We start from the raw sequence: 14,650 nt of genomic DNA on the forward strand, positions 1-14,650 counted from the left end.
AATAAAATAAAAAAGTTATTAGTTGTAATAATAAACAATCCCCAGACAATATTTCTTGATGCGGTAGTCACTTTACAAGTATAAGTATTTGTGGGGTATGGGGGGTAAGAGCTGGAGTTCAAGTTTTCAAGAGAGAATTTCACACACATATACACTTAGATTATGTTAGAGTAAAAATTTTATCTTGTAAAAAAAAAAAAAAAAAACAAAAAAAACAAATTGTGCGAACGTGAATAACTGAGTGTTTTATTTGGCGAAGAAAAGAATAACTGAATATTTAATAAAACACCCGCGGTTTCGACCCCACTTTCGCACGACTTGACTTTCACCAACGTAAGCGTCGACCAAACCAAATACCGGGCCCCAGCTCTCGATGACTCTTTTCTCTCTCACTCAAAGACTATTTCCATGCCATCTTCTTGGTTTTGTTCTGATGAGAAAGTGTCAACTTTCTTTCCCTACATAAACTAAAACTCTTCATAGTGGTAGTTCATTCATGCTTTAGCTTTATTAATAGACCAAGTCTGGTTTTCTCTCTAAAAAGACTTCAAGCTAAGCAATGGCTTTGGCTTGGACTAGTACAACTTGTTCAAATTCATTGACTTCCGGATCATACATACTGCTGGTATTGTTACTACTGGGATTGAATTCTGGGAGCTGTTACGGGTTGGGATCATTTGGATTCGACATTCACCACCGGTTCTCGGATCCAGTTAAGCAAATTCTGGGCTTTGATGGGCTTCCAGAGAAAGGGAGCGTGGAGTATATTGAATAGTTGTATAGATTGTATATTGTACAGTGCTCGTTACTTGTAGTTTTGTATATAGAAGTAAACTACAATAGCATAACAGTAGCATAGCTTAATTGGTCATGAAACGGTTGTCGTTTATAGTGTACAGTGTTAGTTACAAGTTAGTTACAGGATCATTACACGTGTTCAATTTGTACTGGTTAGTTGATACTCTGTTCTCACTATATAAAGAACAAAGTATGGTAAGCTGAGTAATTAATTCATTCTTTACACAAGTTTCAGATTGTTCTATTTCTCTATTTCTCTCTCAGTGAGTTTACGTTCCTCCATTGATGAATCTCTCGGAGCTTGTGTGAAGTTCAACATGGTATCAGAGCATGAACTAGTTCAGAGATTATTGTAGTCTGGTATTCTCTGATTCTTCCTAGTTCAATTCCTCATTGTGTTTCTGTTGATTCTTGAATTAAGATCGTCATTTTCTAGGTCTTGATTTCTTGATCTTGATCTTGATTCATAATTGAAATTGAAATCTCCAATCTTAGGGTTTCAATTTTTTTTTCTCTCTTTCCGATTCTAGGATTGTTTTCATTCCAAATTTACAACTTTCTGTTGTAATTTCATCAAGATTGTGAATTACATCTTGACTTGTTTTACCTTCATCCCATAGAATCCGTGTCTTGTTTCTTGAAGGATTCTCGAGAAAATTAATCCTTGATTTTGTTTTGATTGGGACTTTGTATCTTCATCATTTTCTTTGATAACACTTTGCTAAGTATGACTGAGAGTACCTCTAGTGCTACTACCTCCACTGTCCAGCCTTGGGAAAACACATCCAGTCCCTATTTTTTATCTACTGGAGATAATCCAGGTGTTTCTTTGGTGATTCAACCCCTTACTGAAGAAAACTATAACACTTGGAGTAGGGCCATTCTCATCTCTTTGGATGCTAAAACCAAGTTGGGTTTCATTGATGGTTCTATCCCTAAACCTCAATCTGTTGATCACCCATACTACAGAGCTTGGTGTAAATGCAATAGTACTGTCCTAGCCTGGTTGTTTAATTCTGTTTCCAAAGATTTGCAATCAAGTATAGTCTATTTCAAGACTGCCAGAGATGTATGGCTAGACTTACAATATAGGTTTGGCCAAGGAAATGGACCTACAATTTTTGACTTAAGAAAAGAGATGAGTTCTTTGACACAAGAAGACTTAACCATCAATGCATACTACGCAAAATTCAAGGGACTTTGGGATGAATTCTCAAATTATAGGACATGTACATGTGGTCATCAAGCTGAGGACTATACTATGTCTTTTCTGATGGGGCTGAATGAGACATATGCAGCTGTTAGAGGCCAAATTCTCCTTATGGAACCTATGCCTAACCTAAGCAAAGTGTTTTCTCTTTTACTTCAAGATGAGAAGCAGAGAAAAGTGGGTGCTGGGAAGAAAGTCTTGTCTGATACATCAGTAGCTCTAGCAGCTTTTGGGTCCAAATCTGGTAACACCAAGAATTTTACTAAGTTCAAGAATGGCAGACCACAATGTACTCATTGTGGAGCCATGGGGCATGTAGTTGACAGGTGTTACAAGCTGCATGGATATCCACCTGGTTATAAATTCAAGAACAAGGGTAGTCAGCCTCCTTTTGCAAACAATGTCATTGCCAATGAAGATCATGCTAGTGAACTTGTCACACTCACCAAACTCCAATATCAACAATTGATTGGATTGTTGAATTCTCAATGTCACTTTGGCACTTAAGCACCACCAGAGACATGTTTGGACAATGCTCACCAAGCTGCCACCATCATTACTCAACCTTTGTTAGATGTTCAAGCCCAAACCGTATCAGGTATTTGTTTTTCTCCTTCTCTTGAACATTCAGTCTTTTCTTCTAGTGTCAATACATCCCATATCAGTCCATATGACTGGATTCTTGATAGTGGTGCAACAAACCACATGATACATTCTATTCATCTCTTCACTTCTATTACTTCTTCTGTTCAGATTTCAGTTAGACTTCCTAATGGTGATATGGTTAAGGTGACTCATATTGGAACTGTCAAAATTTCAGCCACTTTAACTTTAGAACATGTCCTTTGTATTCCTAGTTTTTCTTTCAACCTTATTTCTATCAGTAAGCTGACCCAAAACCCTTCTTGCTGCTGCATTTTCCTTTCTCATTATTGTTTTCTTCAGGACTTACTGCATTGGAAGATGATTGGGTTGGGTAAGAGAAATGGAGGACTATATACCTTGCAGTGCACTGATTCATTCACCTTACCAGATTCTGTTTCAAAGATCTTATCCAGATTATCTTCTTTTCTTTGTAATAAAAGTGTCAACGTATGTAATCTTGACTCTTCTCAATCTGTTGATACTTCAAATGCTATTGTTAGATTGTGGCATTATAGATTGGGCCACCCATCTTCACAAAGACTAGCTTTGTTGAAACATATTGTACCTGATCTGATTTCTTGCAATAATAACAATTCCTTTGATTGTTTTGTCTGCCCTTTAGCTAAACAACACAAATTGCCTTTTCCTAAGTCCACAAGTGTTTCTTTATCTTGTTTTGATTTGATCCATGCTGATATTTGGGGACCCTATTCTCTTCCTTCATTGAATGGCTCAAGGTATTTTCTTACTTTGGTTGATGATCATAGTAGATGTACTTGGGTTTATTTAATGAAACTTAAATCTGAAGCTTCATCCTTGATTCAAACCTTTTTTCAAATGATCCTTACCCAATTCAAGGTGTCCATTAAGGTGATTAGGAGTGACAATGGTCCTGAGTTTGCTCTTTCTTCATTTTATGCTTCCAATGGTATCCTACATCAGCTGTCTTGTGTTGAAACACCACAACAAAATGCTGTTGTTGAAAGAAAACATCAGCATTTGTTGAATGTTGCTAGGGCCTTAAGATTCCATGCAAATTTACCTTTAAAATTCTGGGGGGATTGTGTTCTTACAGCCACATACCTTATCAACAGACTTCCTAGTCCTCTTCTAGGTAATCTTACTCCTTATCAAAAACTTTTGGGTCATTCTCCATCATACAAGCATCTTAAATCCTTTGGTTGTCTATGTTATGCCTCTACTTTAACTAGGAATAGATCCAAGTTTGATCCTAGAGCAAAGGCCTGCATCTTTCTTGGCTACCCTTTTGGAACCAAAGGGTATAAGTTGTATGATTTGTCCACTAAAACTGTCTTTCTTTCTAGAGATGTCATCTTCAAAGAATCTGTCTTTCCCTTCAAACATTGGCTGCCTAAATCTGTTCCCAGCTCTTCTTCCATTTCTCACAACATGTTTCCTTCTCAACCTTCACTTCCTGAATCCATTCTTTCTGTTTCTGCTAAATTTTCTCTTCCTTTCAATCCCATTGACACTGCTGTACCTCCTGATGAATTTCCAGACCTGGTTCATCCTGACTTAGACACTTCTCTATCTGTTCCTCCTGCTCCACCTGATCTTTCCAATCTTGCTGCTCCTTCCCTTGATTTACCTATTGTTAGAAGGTCCACTAGGTCTCATAAACCTCCCTCATATCTTCATGACTATCACTGTAACTTAGCCTCCACTACCATTCTTGATCACCACTGCAATTTGGTTTCAGCTTCACTCTTACCTTCCTATGATTCCATTGACAGCCCAGGTATTCTCTATCCACTTTCCTCTACTCTCTCTTATTCTAAATTGTCTACTGCCCATAAAGTCTTCTCTGTTGCCTTGTCCATTGCCAAAGAACCCACTTCCTATGCTGAAGCTTTACCTGATCCCTTGTGGCAAGCTGCCATGAAGTCTGAAATTGATGCCCTTCAGGCTAATCAAACTTGGGTCATGACCAAACTGCCTCCTGGTAAGGTGCCTATTGGGTGCAAGTGGGTATACAAGATTAAGCTTAAAGCTGATGGTTCTATAGAGAGGTACAAGGCTAGACTGGTTGCTAAGGGCTTTACTCAAACCGAGGGAGTTGATTATTATGAAACTTTCTCTCCTGTGGTGAAGTTTGTAACAGTTAGACCTCTCTTGGCTGTGGCTGCTGTGTATGGTTGGCATTTGTCTCAGTTAGATGTCAATAATGCCTTTTTGCATGGGGAGTTAAATGAGGAGGTGTATATGGTTCCTCCTCCTGGATTTGGCAGCAAGGGGGAGGTGTGCAAACTCACCAAGTCACTTTATGGCTAGAAGCAAGCAAGTAGGCAGTGGTTTGCCAAGCTTTCATCCACTCTCCTTGATCATGGTTTTCTCCAATCTAAGTCAGACTATTCTGTCTTCACTAAAGTCAGCAAGGGTTCAATTCTCATCTTGCTAGTCTATGTGGATGACATTCTAATAGCTAGCAACAATGTGGAAGCAGTCAATACTTTCAAGGTTTTTCTAGATGACAAGTTCAAGCTCAAAGATCTTGGTACCTTGAAGTATTTCTTGGGTCTTGAGGTTGCAAGGACTGAAAAGGGCATTAGCTTGTGTCAAAGGAAATTTGTTTTGGAACTGCTTTCTGATACAGGTCTACTAGCATGCAAGCCTGCTAATTTGCCCATGGATCAATCAGCTAAGTTTAGAAGCTCAGTGGGAGAAGGTGTTCCAGATCCATCTTTATATAGAAGAATTATAGGCAAACTCCTGTATTTGACTCTAACCAGGCCTGCTATCTGCTACTCAGTGCATAAACTGAGTCAGTTTATGAGTTCTCCTAAGATTCCACATCTCCAAGCAGCATATAAGGTATTGAAGTATCTTAAGAAGACACCAGGACAGGGCTTATTTCTCTCAGCCAGTTCTGAATTGAGATTAAAAGCTTATTGTGATGCTGACTGGGCAGCTTGTCCAGATACCAGAAGGTCAGTTTCAGGCTTCTGTGTCTTCTTAGGTGATTCCCTCATATCCTGGAAATGCAAGAAGCAGCAAGTGGTGTCCAGATCATCTGCAGAATCAGAGTATCGAGCAATGGCTACTATCACAAGTGAAGTTGTTTGGTTGTTGGCCTTGCTTAAAACCTTTGGTTTAGATCACAATCAGCCAGCCTCTCTGTACTGTGATAGCAAAGCAGCCTTGTACATTGCTGTAAATCCAGTATTCCATGAGCGCACAAAGCACATAGAGGTTGACTGCCACTTTATTCGAAGTAAGCTTCAAGATGGACTGATCAAGACATTTCATGTTCCTACTAGACACCAGATTGCTAACTGCTTCACGAAGGCACTTGGATACAAACAATTTTACTTCCTTTTATCCAAGACGAACATAATCAACATTTATAGTTCATCTTGAGGGGGAGTATTGAATAGTTGTATAGATTGTATATTGTACAGTGCTCGTTACTTGTAGTTTTGTATATAGAAGTAAACTACAATAGCATAACAGTAGCATAGCTTAATTGGTCATGAAACGGTTGTCGTTTATAGTGTACAGTGTTAGTTACAAGTTAGTTACAGGATCATTACACGTGTTCAATTTGTACTGGTTAGTTGATACTCTGTTCTCACTATATAAAGAACAGAGTATGGTAAGCTGAGTAATTAATTCATTCTTTACACAAGTTTCAGATTGTTCTATTTCTCTATTTCTCTCTCAGTGAGTTTACGTTCCTCCATTGATGAATCTCTCGGAGCTTGTGTGAAGTTCAACAGAGTACTATGTTGCTATCACTCACCGAGACAGCATAATCCGGGGCCGTCACCTCGCTGCTAGTAACAACCAGTCTCCGGCGCCGCTCACTTTCGCTAATGGAAACGACACCCTCCTCATCGACAGTTTCTACTTGTATGATCCTTAAGAGTCACTCCTTTTTCTTTCCTTTTTTTCTTCCTTGGAGTTCCTGTTCCTTTTCTTCTAACTTTGTTTCTTCAAAATGGTGTTGATATTTTCAGTTTGTATTATGCCAATGTTTCTGTGGGGACACCAAGTGTATCATTTTTGGTAGCATTAGACACAGGCAATGATTTGTTCTGGCTGCCATGCGATTGTAACAACAGTACTTGCGTAACCAGCTTACCAACACCATCTGGACAGGTATGTTATCTATTATCTATAACTTATTTGGTTGGACTCATGGATTTTTACTCTTTGAATTATATTTTTACTTCAAGTACTCCTATCTGGAATCATTTATTGTGTCATTGTGATATCTTTTTCTTCTAAAAACTTTATATATATATATATATATATATTGCATTAAAGAGGATGACAACCAAAGAAGTTAAAAAATAAATTACATACATGACAAATAGAAAAATCCAATATTTCTTAATATAAAAAGTCTAAGAGCAACTGCATTAGAGATTGCAAAATTGTACAAAATACAAAAAGTGGTTAATTTTACAAATTTTAACCAAAAAAACACCTACATCAGTGCATGCAAAATTGTGCATATATACAAAAGTACTACAATAATCATACATATATGTACGGTTACTGTAACTTTCTATATATTATTTTAATATTTTTTTCTCTCCCCTCACATTCTTTCTCTTCAACCCATAATCTCTGCAACTGATAACCCAACGCCGCCAATATCATTTTTCTCAGCATCACTACCCACATCACCGCAACCCAACACCACCAACCACACACAAATTGACCACCGCAAACAAATTGACCACCGCAACTCAGCACTGCCAACCACACATAAACCCATCATCACAAACAGACCCACCATCACAACCCAGCACCGCCAACCACCACCACCACCACAACATGGACACACCACAAAATCAAACAAACCCACACACGGACACACCACAAAATCAACCAAAAATCAAACGCACTCACACACCAATAGAGACAGAGAAAGCATTTTTGTGAACTTGTGGCTATGGGTTGGTGCTTGGGTCTACTAGAAAGGTGCTTGTGGATCATGGATCGTTGATTTTGGATCATTGATTTTGGATTGTGGATCGATGATTGTAGTGCTTGTGGATCGTTGCTTGTGACCGTGAGGGAGAGAGGGAGAGGCAATTTCAACCAAGAAGGGGAGAGGGAGAGTCGAGTTTCATCATGGTGGCAGTGTGAATGGAGAGAGAGTTTTAGATGGGTTAAAAAGGGAGAGTTGATAAAAGTGAATGGAAAAAGTTTTTTTTTCCATCTAAATGAACAAAATTTTTACATCGATCCACTAATGCGGATGCTTTAAGATGTCAAGAAATAGTGGTTTATTGGCATAACTTGCTCTCTTTAAATAGAAGAATCAAATTAAGTTTAAAAATCTCCACTTCTCATTGTACTACGAAATTAAAAAAAAAAAAAATTTTCTAAAAAAAGAAGGTCTAAGGTATTGGTTTTAAATGGAACGGTTTGTTGAGATCATGTACTCTTTGAGAAGATTTAAGCCTTATGCAGTAGTCAAAATCAAAAACCAATAACACAAACCTTTCTGTTCAACTTCTCTCCTCCAAGATATAACAACCTAATTGTTTGACAAAAGCCTAATCATCATAACTCTACCACTCCCATGTTCGTGGAATTGACCCATTTATTGCATCCAACACTAAGAGTCCTATAACACCATCAATTATAAATTAAATTAGATTCTTTCCTTATTAATATGGGAATAGGTTATTTACTGAGACAATAACTTCCCACTAGAACTTAATTAACCCCTGAAACTCATACCTTTTTTTAATTCAGTCAACCAATTTTTTACCAAAATCAAAATTTTCATTTATTCATTTTAATATCAAAATGCGACAACAATTAATCTTTTTGCCAAGCAGGTAGTAAACTTCCACATTTACAGTCCTAATGCATCATCAACAAGTAATAAAGTTTCTTATTGCAACAGCAGTATCTATTGCGATCCAAATCAATGTCCTTCAACTAATGGCGATTGTGCATATAGTGCTGTGTATCTTTCAAACATGTCATCATCTGGAATCTTGGTAGAGGATGTTTTGCACTTAATTACAGATGATGATCAATCAAAAGTTGTAGATGCTCCAATCACTTTAGGGTAAGTTATTTTTCATTGCTTTCCTAGCTACCAAAATCTTTGGAAGAAATATTGTTTCAAGTGAACATCGTACCAATTATATATCATAAGCAATATCATTTCACTACAAAAAACTGGTTCTATAGCATTGTTTTTTTCCCAGCGGCAGTTTTGAAGACCGCCACTATAGGAGACCTAATGTGGCAGTTTTAGGAATTGCCACAATAGGTTTTCCAAACCGCTGCTGTAGGTACTCTACTGTAGCACTTTAAGAAACTGCCACAATATATTAAACAATTGTTAGTTAAATTATGGAATAGCTGATATATCAGCTATTCCATAATTTAGAGTTTGATATGGTGCTTTTCCTCTTCAAATAAGTGTAATCATTGGTGAGAGTTATCAAAGTGTTTTATTGCCTCAGGCTTACCAAAACACCTTAAGGGAGGTACGTTATGCTTGGGATTATCATGATATCAAACACTTTTAGAGGGTTGGTGATATTACTAGGAAAAAAAAAAAAAAATTAATGTCTTTAGTATGGTCATTAAAAAAAATCATCATTGGTGGGCTAGCATTACTTTTTCTTTGATAATTTGATAATTAGGGGTGAGGGGATCTAATCATTGAAGCTGCTTCTTGTTAATACCTCCTGGTCAGATCATTTCGGCAAATTTTCATTAATTTGTGAGCAACCCTTGTGATCTAACCCTTTCATTTTGTTTCAGTTGTGGTAAAAATGAGGCTGGTATTTTTCTGAATGGATTTGCACCCAACGGTCTACTTGGGCTTGGTCTTGATGATATATCTGTTCCTAGCACCATAGCAAGAAAAGGGCTAGGTCCAAATTCTTTTTCCATGTGTTTTGGATTTGATGGGACGGAGAATAAATTTTGGAGATAATGGCACATCGGAGCAAAAAGAAACATCATTCACTGTTGAGTCCTCAATGTAAGTTGTCACTTCTTTACATTGTAAAATTATTTAGTTTAACAAGAAGACTGTCTTTGACTAGAACCTCATGCTGCTTGCACTAATTTTCCCTTGTAAACTTGTTACCAGTCCAAATTATAACATTAGCATCACTCAAATAAATGTTGGAGTGAATATTTCTAAGATGGAGTTCAGTGCAATTTTTGACTCTGGTACATCGTTTACACACCTAACGGACCCAGCATATACATTTATTTCTGAAACTGTAAGTAATTTAAATGACAACTTTTAGTTTTATATATCATTGGAACTTCATCTTATGGCAAATGAATGTATGTGATTTGTGTTATTTTGCAGTTCAATTCCCAGGTCACAGAAAAGCGAAATTTATCAAATTCCCAAATTCCTTTTGAATACTGTTATGACTTGAGGTATTTGGGGGAAAACCTATTCTTATTTTGTATTGGTCTTCTCTTTTTAACTCTGAACCACTAATTAGCTCCACTTTAATTGTAGTGCAAATCAAACCTCACCTATGATCCCTATAATGAATCTGACAATGAAAGGTGGAGAACAATATTATCTCACTAATCCAACAACAGAAGCGTTCTCTACAGAGGTGTGTTGTCGCACTTATTAGTGCTTAATTTAAGATCTTATTCTTGCCCATGTTATGCTGAAAATTGATGTTGTGGTCTCCAGGGTGGATATTGTCTAGCTATTCTCAAAAGTACAGATATAAACCTCATAGGACGTAAGTATATATTTATCAACGACTATCCTGATTATAAACCAGTTTGTCTTGATAAAATTTCATTTTCATGTTTTATTTTGAAATTTTACATTTGTGTATTCATTCCTTTTATAAGGAGGCTATCAGACATAGAAAACAATTAAAGTTTGGATGCTTTACTTAACCTTACTTTATTTGCAACTTTATTGATTACGAATGATGAAGTTGATAAAAAGCAATGTTAGAGATATATTAGCCCATTAGTATAGGCCCAAGCCTAATTCTACTTTGTGTGCAAGTCAAGTCTCCTACTTGTACTAGAAGTCTATTAGTCTAGGGTTTAGTCTACTATATATACACATGTTATAATTCATTGTAACACAGGATTTGTACTACACTCTAATATATTATTAATGTAACCCTTTAGGGTTTTCTCCGTGGATGTAGGCCGTTAGGCTGAACCACGTAACCCTCGTGTGTTATTATATTTTATACTTTATGCTTTCGCTTCCGCATCTATACTAGCATATTCAACATGGTGTATCAATGCTAATATTTAATATGGTATCAGAGCCACTGCTCTGACCTTTTCTTAGCAGTCTTGTCTTCATTAGTGTGGCTTTCTTTTTAACAACGCTTCCGCCATCACACTGCCGCTGCAGCCTCTCGCCGTTGAACTTCCGACGTCATCCAGCCGTCGTCCTTGGGTTCCGGACCTGCAACCGCCGTCGTTAAGGAGTTTCACACTGCACAGACCACTGCTCCGCTGCAATTATTGCTCCGATTACGATTTTGAAGGTACCACTGAGATCGTCCAGCGCCGATCTACACACTCGTGGAAGCCTCGACGCCATCGGAGACTGCACGCGCCCCCACGCGCCGTTCAAAGTTGCTGTGCCGCCGATCACGCGCCACACGCGCCGTCACGCGCCTTCACGTGCAGTCACGCGCCTCCACGCGCCTCAACAGTCTCGCTGACGTCATCGCTGACGTCAGCCCTAACAGCTTGCTGACGTCACTGCTTGCGTCATCCGCTGACGTCACCTTCTGAATCTGGATTTGACCGTTGACTTCAGGTTGACCGTTGACTTTGACTGGCCGTTGACCGTTGACCGTTGACTTTTCCAGGGTTGACTTTTTCAGTCCAGGTTCTCCTTACCCAGTTTTTCGCGTAGATTTCATTTCTGCTGTTTGTTTTTGCATATTGTGTCTCTAAATGGATAAAAAGGATAATTTTGTTCCTCGCCCCATCAATACTGTATTGGAGGGGAATAAAAATTACTTATCTTGGTCTCAAGCTATGCGCAGTTTTCTTAAGGGTCGCATGCTCTGGCATTATTGTACTGGTGCAATGACTATTCCTGTCAAGGGAGCAAGTGAAGAAGATGTTGTTTTTCTTGGTCGCATGATTGAATGGGATAGTCATAACCACATGATCCTCACATGGATTCGGAACACTTCCATTCCCTCTATTTCCAATCTGTTGGGCAGCTATGATGATGCAAAATCTGCATGGGATATGTTGGCCAAAAGGTACTCCACTACTCATGGATCCATGAAATATCAGTTAGTGGTTGAATTGCATCAACTCAGGCAAGAACCAGGGCAATCCATCAATGACTATTATGATCAGCTTCGCTACATTTGGGACCAAATTGACCTTTCTGATCCAACTTGGGCATGCTCAAAGGATGCTCAGCAATATGCTTCCATCAGAGATGAATTTCGCCTCTATGAATTCCTGATGTCACTTCACAAGGACTTTGAGCCCATTCGAGGTCAGCTTCTAAATCGCAGTCCTGCTCCCTCTCTTGATACTGCTGTGAATGAGTTAGTTAGAGAAGAAGCTCGTCTTGCAACCCTTCAAGCCCAGAATAAGCTCAATGTTTTGGCTATTACTCCATCTACTCCACTCATAGAGCAACCTCAGCAATCAAGTGATTCCTCTGGCTCTCACAATCGTCGCAAGCAGTCCAACAAAAAAGTCTGCAACTATTGCAAGCGTTCTGGCCACACCATTGAGACTTGTTTCCGTCGCAACATTTCTACTGCTGCCGTCAAAACTCTCTGGTATAGTTAAGCCACCGTTAGAAGTCGCATCAACACTGCAAGACCATTGCCTTCCTCAAACTACCGTCACAGAGCCAAACTTCATTCAAGGGATCTTCTCAACCTTATCAAATCTCAAGATTTCATCAAGCTTCCATCTTGAGTTTGAGAGGGGGTGTTAGAGATATATTAGCCCATTAGTATAGGCCCAAGCCTAATTCTACTTTGTGTGCAAGTCAAGTCTCCTACTTGTACTAGAAGTCTATTAGTCTAGGGTTTAGTCTACTATATATACACATGTTATAATTCATTGTAATACAGAATTTGTACTACACTCTAATATATTATTAATGTAACCCTTTAGGGTTTTCTCCGTGGATGTAGGCCGTTAGGCTGAACCACGTAACCCTCGTGTGTTATTGTGTTTTATACTTTATGCTTTCGCTTCCGCATCTATACTAGCATATTCAACATGGTGTATCAATGCTAATATTTAACAAGCAAAAAAGTATTTGAGTTTTCTTTTCTTTTTTGGGAGAACAATATTACATAATTTCTAGATTGATGAATGTGATTTCTTGGGGTGGGTAAATTGCAACTTTTTGGTAAATAGGTCAGATCTACATATTTCAATCATCTTGTGTCCAATTAATATTAAATTTTCTAAATCATTACTATATTAACCCTCTTAATTAAGTGATCTCATCCGTGTTAAACCAACATTTCCACAATATGGCTAAAAAATATTATGCCCAAGAATCCTATTAGCTGTCTCTAACTTAAAAAATTTTAAGTTTATATAGTAAGACATTATCAATGGGAGGTTTGAACAACAGGAAGCTATTCATGGTTGGCTCCACTCTATGTTTTAAATAAGACTTTAGCAGGTGCAGAAGAAACCGCAAACATGGTTTTCATATAATCAGTGCACATAGAACAAGCCAATATTGTCAACTTCTATTTTGGGAAAACCAATACCTGGACTTTCATGGTCTCTTATGTCATTTAGCTGTTATGTGTCCTAATATGTTTAAATTGAGAATTTCAACTTACAATATGGTTTTATTTATTTTATCCAGAAAACTTTATGACTGGTTATCGCATAGTTTTCAATCACGATAAGATGATCATAGGTTGGAAGCCATCTAACTGTGAGTTAATTCAACTTTTTCTTTATATTGAATTTCAATATGCGTGTCAATTTTTTCTTTTTCTATTGAATTCTTTATGACCATAAAGAGACATGGTGCTCACAGGTTACAATGATTCAAATTCGAACACTTTCCCTATCAGCCCATCACACTCTCCTACTGCCTCACCTAGCAGTCCACAAGCCAAAGCTCCAGCAAGTCAGTCACCCAAGTTGAAGACTTTTACTTGCACAATCATGATGATTTTTATTTCATTCTTAGCTATTGTCTGATATCTTTTTATTTGGTGAGACTTTCTCGACCCTTGTATCATTATTTGTATTGAATTTAAAAGTTGACTCAAAAGATATTGGAACCATCAATAGCTTGCTAATTTTCTTGCCATATGAGTCCGTTTGGACTAAATGTTTGAAATATCTACAATCATTTTTATGGATAAATTTTAGAGTGTGTCAATATATTGTATTGTTCGGTTTTGTTAATTGAGTGTGTATTTGACATAAGCCTATTTAGCTTTTTACTAATTACTTTTTGTTAAAATTATGCTAAAGAATACCTAGGGTCCGTTTGGATAGAACTTATTTTGTTAAAATTGAAAACTGAAAACACTATAGCAAAATAATTTTTAAATATGTGAATAGAACCGTGTAACCCATTTTTAATGAAAAAATTGCTGAAAAGTGAAATTTGTCGGTCCATGAACAATGCACGGGTGCATTGTTCATCATAAAAAAGTCAACAAATGTAGACTAAAAAAAAGTGTGAAAATGCGAAAGGAGCAAAACGTGGACATGATAAGTTGGATCCAAACCGGCACTTATACTCCAAAAAAACTTTTTAAAAAAATCTAAAAAGCTATACAGAAAGACCAAAAAAATAAACAAATAAACTGGAGGCAAATATTTCCGGATCCAGCCCAAACAGGTTTGGCCCAAGAAACACACTCACAGCATTGAAGAATGAAGATTTAAAACACCCGCGGTTTCGACCTCACTCTCGCCTACAAACATCGACCTGTCTCTCTCGACGACTATTCTATCCCCTATTTTCTTGATCTTCCTCTGGTGAGAACATGTCACCTTCCTCTCCCTATATAT

At 37.7% G+C, this 14,650-nt stretch overlaps 1 pseudogene; it reads left to right on the forward strand.

Moving 5' to 3' along the window:
* Positions 1–475: 475 nt before the first annotated feature.
* Positions 476–14,003, forward strand: LOC126690546 (aspartyl protease family protein 1-like; annotated as a pseudogene).
* Positions 14,004–14,650: the final 647 nt, after the last annotated feature.

The sequence above is a fragment of the Quercus robur genome, chromosome 6, assembly GCF_932294415.1.
Source record: "Quercus robur chromosome 6, dhQueRobu3.1, whole genome shotgun sequence".
Classification (NCBI taxonomy): Eukaryota; Viridiplantae; Streptophyta; class Magnoliopsida; order Fagales; family Fagaceae; genus Quercus; species Quercus robur.